This window comes from Bison bison, unplaced genomic scaffold (genome assembly GCF_000754665.1).
Source record: "Bison bison bison isolate TAMUID 2011002044 unplaced genomic scaffold, Bison_UMD1.0 scf7180017864193, whole genome shotgun sequence".
Classification (NCBI taxonomy): Eukaryota; Metazoa; Chordata; class Mammalia; order Artiodactyla; family Bovidae; genus Bison; species Bison bison.
This window is the reverse complement of record NW_011494765.1, coordinates 2,246,666-2,252,528: the sequence shown is the minus strand read 5'-3', so window position 1 is coordinate 2,252,528 and position 5,863 is coordinate 2,246,666.

Below are 5,863 nucleotides of genomic sequence, written 5' to 3'. Positions count from 1 at the left end.
TGCGAGCTGGGCGCCGCGGTCAGCTCTACCCGCGCGGCGTGCCCCCAGTCCGCCCGCGGCTCCCCGCCCCGCGACCCCTCCCGCGCCGCTGGGGCGGAGCTGGGATGGAGGGGGGCACCCCACCCCTCTGGCCCGCTCCCAGCCGGGCCTCTTTGCCATTGGGCGGCTCTCCAAAGGGCATCCCTGCAAGGACACTAAAAAAGGGTCTGGTTCGGAACCCGCAGTAGCAGCTGGGGCAGTGAAGGAGCGCAGGCTCTCCACACCGAGTGAGGTCCTGTTCTTTGAGATGTAGGATCTTGGGAGTGTCTCTTCGGCTCTCTGACCTTCAATTTCCCGTCTGTTAAATGTGAAAAATAGTGCTTCCCTTTTGGAGTTGGTTGTAAAGTTCAGAGGAGGGATGTTTCCAGGGCACGCGAGTCTTGTAGATCTCCAAACACCCCGACCGTGCCAGCTCCACCCTTCTCCTGGCTCAGACTTCTCTCTCTTGCAAGGTCCAGTTCTTCCCCTCTGCGAGATCCCTCCCGTCAACCCCCAACTAAACTCCTGTAGCTCCAATCATTTAAACACCCTCCTAAGGCAATGGCACCCCACTCCAGTACTCTTGCCTGGGAAATCCCATGGACGGAGGAGCCTGGTAGGCTGCAGTCCATGGGGTCGCTAAGAGTCGGACACGACTGAGCAACTTCACTTTCGCTTTTCACTTTCATGCATTGGAGAAGGAAATGGCAACCCACTCCAGTGTTCTTGCCTGGAAAATCTCAGGGACAGAGGAGTCTGGTGGGCTTCCGTCTATGGGGTCGCACACAGTCGGACACGACTGAGGCGACTTAGCAGGAGCAGCAGCATCCGCCTGAGGAAGCGCCTGGATTCTCCTCTTCCTAGGCAACAAAACCTCCCGAGCAGCAGTTTGTGTTCGCCACTCCTCAAATTCCCTGGCCATCCCCTCGCTCCAGGGGTCTTCGGTCTCACTACGGAAATACCTTGTTAGGATCTCTGTAATCGAAACCAAGGCGGCACCTCTCTACCTCCTCAGAGACCACATCTCTCGATCGCGCCCCCTTCTCCAAGTCTCCTGTCTCGGATTTTCCCCCTCGCATCTCATTCCGAATTCCACAGTCACTTTTGCAGGTCCTTCTGGCACTGTGGACGCTGTGGCGGGGGTGGAGACCCCTTTCTGGTCTCTGCATACTGTCTCTTGTAGGTTTCCCCTCCCCTGAGCCCAGGACTCCTCTTGTGTTTGCCTGGCTTTGTAAACATCAACTGCTCAAAAAGGGCCACTTACTTGTGCCCTCAAATGTTGCTACCCCAACCCTACTCTCCAGCACTTCCCCTTCCTGCACTCCCCTACCCTCTTCATTTTCCTTGTAGAACTGATCACTTTATGAACTATATTGTTGGGATGTGTTTGTTCATGCTTTCCCTTTTGAGAGAGGAGTAAGGCTCCCCACACCATGTGCTTTGTCCACAGAGCAGCTAGCTCAGAGGTCTCAAAGTGTGGTCCCTGGTCCCCAGACCAGCGGCCTCACCATCTGGAAACCTGTTGGAAATGCAAACATCAGGTCTCAACCCAGACCTAAGGAAGCAGAAACTCTTAGAGGTGGGGCCCAGCAATCTGTGTTCCTTAATCAACCCTCCACGGGGATTTAAAATCTGAGAACCACTGCCTCAGTACAAGGTCTGGTGCTCCTTAACTTTCAGTTGAATGATAGAATCATGTGCAGTAGGCATTCAGTACAAATTGGCTTCTTTCATAACTAGAGATTCCCTAGGGAGGGCTAGATTAGCTTAAAAAATAAATACGGTGTGTGTTTTTAGGTGCATAGAAAATCTGGGAATGGACACAATGGATAAGGAGAGGAGCCAGCCTTTAGGAATGCAGTAAGGAGAAAGGATTTTCATTGAATAATTTTTTGCAACCTGGGAGTTTTGCAATGTGTGTCCTAGCTATTCAAAAAATAGACAAAATGTACTGAAAACAAACAGAACCTGGTGGGGGTTTCCCTTACCCAGCCCTTTCTCCCCATGCAGCCTGGATGGGACTCTGGCTAGGTCCCGGACAAGGCTGCTGTCATCGAGAGAACTCTGCTCCCCCTGCTGGCAGGCTCCTACCTGAGCCCATGATTTCCTCCTTTTCACCCTTGTCTCCTGCCCTCTCTGCCCTGGGTGGGTGGGCCAGTTACAGTGAATTTTCTGTTTCAACAGGGCCTTGGGACCTTTGCACAGGCTGTTCCGTCCCCCTGAAACACTCTCTCTTCGCCCAGTGTGACTCATTTCCACTCATCCTTTCATCTTCAAGGTTCATGATCCCTCCATCACCACCCCTGACCAAAATAAACCCTGTCACACACACTCCCACAGCACCAGGAGCTTCTAAGTGTATTCTGTCATAACTGTGGGTATGTGATTATTTTGATAAGTGTCTGTCTCTACCACATAGGACAAGTCCCTAATGATGGAGCCTACACCTGCCTTGCTCTTAGTGATAGCTCTGACTGGTTTTCTACCTCTGGCCTCAGCACTCCCCCCACAGATCCTTCTCCTTAGTTAATTTTATTCCTCTCTTTTGTCATTTGTCCGGCTGGTGTGTATATGTGTGTGGGGGGGAGTCTTTTCATCTTTCTGAGCCTGTTTCCTCATTTTTAATTTGTGGAGAAAAGTGTTGGCCTCTTGGGATTGTTGGGGGGGGGGCAATGTAGGTGAAAGGACATAACTCACAGGACCCTATCTGCTTAGAACAATGGCTGGGGTCTCAGTACACAGTCATTTCCCTCACCCTTCTCAGTTTTGTGTTAGTTGACTCTTCCCAAGAAGCATTTTCAGAAGAGAAGTAACTGAGAATTAGGACCACTTTTTAAATAACATTAGTAACAAGTCCTATTCCTTAAGCCACTTTGTTAATTGCTTTGCATGCATCATCTTATTTGATTCTCATAACAACCCGTGAGGTAGTAACTATTTATCCTCCCCCTTTCCCGCCCTGTAAAAAAAAAAAAAAAAATTATGTTTGGCTGTGCTGGGTCTTCATTGCTGCAAGGGCTTTTCTTCAGTCATGATGTGGCGGTGGGGGTTACTCTTCTTTGCCATGCACAGGGTTCTCACTGTGGTGTCTTCTCGTTACACAGCACAAGCTCTAGGTGTACGGGCTTCAGTCGTTGCAGCACATGGGCTCAGTAGTTTCGGCTCCCAGGCTCCAGAGCACAGGCTCAATAATTGTGGCACACCAGCTTAGTTACTCTGAGGCATGTGGAATTTTCCCAGATCAGGGATCAAGCCCATGTTTCCTGCATTGACAGATGGATTCTTTACCACTGAGCCACAAGAGAAGCCTGAAACCAGGACTTTGAGGTTTGGAGGTAACCAAGGTCACAGTTATTAAGTAAAAAGATTAGATATGTTTTATTTGTTCTTTCACCCCCTCAGCGATTATTGCCCTCAGCAGTTGGGGTTATAATGATGAGAGTGAGAACACAGGGATTTGACCAGTCAAGATCTAGAAAGGTTTTTGTGTGGCAGTTGACAACGGAGCTGGACTCTGAAGGAAGAGGAGGAGCTGCTTCCAAGGGCTGAGAGTTTGACTGAACTTTTCTGTCCATCTTTGACAGTCAACTTAGAAAACCCCTTCCAGAGGCCTTCCAGAGGTTTCTGCAGTGCCACTTAGCTCCTGATTGGATCTCCAGGGAAGGGGAAGTTACTACCTCCAGAAGTCTGTGACAAAGGGAAGTTTTGGCTCTAGGAAGGCCATCTGATCCTAACTCATCTTAGAACCTAGAGCTGAAGGAATGGCCCAGAAGACCCATCTCCTCTGTCTCCTTCCCCGGCTCAACACCCCCACCTCCCGCCCCTACTCTAAGGACTCCCCTTCCCCTCTGGAGCTGGAGAATAGTAGTGAGGTGGCAATCACACAGAGATCATTTGTCACAGTCCACAGAGAACTCAACAGCAGTAAGAGGACAAACTGGGGATCTAGGTGTACCCTGGTGGGAGATATGAATATCCAACAGAGGATATTTGAACAGGATCTTGAAAGATGAATAAGAGTTTGGGAGTGGACTGGGTGAAGGCAACAGTGTGAAGGAGCCAAGCATTCAAGTTCTGGTGTTTGACCGATTGGGTTTGGAATCCCCATCACCGACGGATGATTTCGTCAGTATATGATAGGGGCAATATTGGAGCTAAAGCTCCTCATAAAGCAGATGTGAGGTTTAGAGAACACGGAGTTAATGTCAAACTCTCAGAACAGTAGCTGCTGCTGCTGCTGCTAAGTCACTTCAGTCGTGTCCGACTCTGTGAGACCCGACGGACTGCAGCCTACCAGGCTCCTCCGTCCCTGGGATTCTCCAGGCAAGAGTACTGGAGTGGGGTGCCATTGCCTTCTCCGCAGAACAGTAGCAGTTACAGATTAAGGATGCAGTACAGGTTAACCGGTGCTGGTAAGGTACAGCCACTCAACCCGTAAATACAGGGACGGATCACACAACATCCTGCCAAGCAGGTGAGGGAAGGAGTGTGATGAGAAATGTGGAAGGGGTCACATCAGGCAGGAGTGCGAATGCCAGTATAAGGACTTAAAAATTAATAAGCAAGCAATGACGTAGACAAGCCGACGGATTGGTAAGGCGGGGTGGGAGTCAGGGTGGGAGACAAGCTGGCGAGTGGGCAGCCAGTGAAGAAGCTGCGGCATAACCCGGGAGACTAGAGGCGGGCAAGGAATCAGTGTTCTTGTTCTTTGTCTTGGAACAGACCAGGTAGAGCCTGGTTAGACCTTGGGAGGCGGCCACGATGAGCCCTTTACAGAGACGGTCGCTGAAGGCGGACTCCCGGGGCAAGCCCAGACGCTGATGGCCGCGCGCCACCTGGTGGCAGTAGTAGGTGGGCTCTGCAGCGGAAACTGCAAAATCCGGGATTGTGCTCTGGGAAACTGAGGCAGGGAGCACGGGTGGGGGAGGTTGGGATCTTCCAATTTGACCCCGTCTCTAGTCTAACCCCGTTTTATTGATAGGAAAACTGAGGAGCAAGGAAGGCGACCAAGACCGAGGAAGGACGCTCTCAAGCGAAGGGCTTCAAGAACCCAGGAGTAAAGAGCCTGAGTTTCTTTAATAGCACGAATGGCTTGAAGCTTAGTTTGCCATTCTGTTCCGTTCCTTGGGCAGGGGGAAAATGAAAGAGGAGGAAGAGAAACTTCAGTCTTTCCCGCCCACCCGGAGGTAAAAAGGCTTTAAAGAGTACCCCGGAAAGCAGAGTTTTATAGATTCCATTTGCATACGAACGCGGTCACCTCGAGTTAAACTCCGGTCCTTTAATCTCGGGTCCAATTTGTCCCGAAGCCGCGGAGGAAGGCCCTCGTGAATACCTACAAACACCGCCCCCTCTGAGACCCGCCTACGGGGCTGGGCCTCTTTGCACGTGCTCACCCGGCTCCTCGGCGATCCGCCTCCTAGGAAAGACTCATTCTCGGAGTGGGGGGATCCGAGGCGTCATAGGGAAGGTTGAATACACGGACAAGTCATAATAAAGAGAAGGTCCTGAAGTAACCTTTATTCAACTTGTACCGGAAGTCTTCATCAGGGTTTGTGGTATTAACAGGCCTTGGCCTCCCCTTCTCAAGGTCGCTTTTCCCTCCTCCCACCCCTTCAGTTGGTGGGGTCCAGCGTGGCCGGCCTCCTCCGGCGGACTCCAATTCCCAGCGTGCCCCGCAGGGCAGAGCGTGGCAGCGGCGCGTGACGTCGGGGGTGGGAGCTGGCCAGTGCTGAGGGGGCGCGGCGCGGAGGGGCGCGGAGCCCGGCGGCTCGGGGCCCAGAGAGCGCCGCGGCCGGGAGCCCGCTGGCCCCTGACAGCCCCCTCCCCCTGGCGGACGACGACGGCG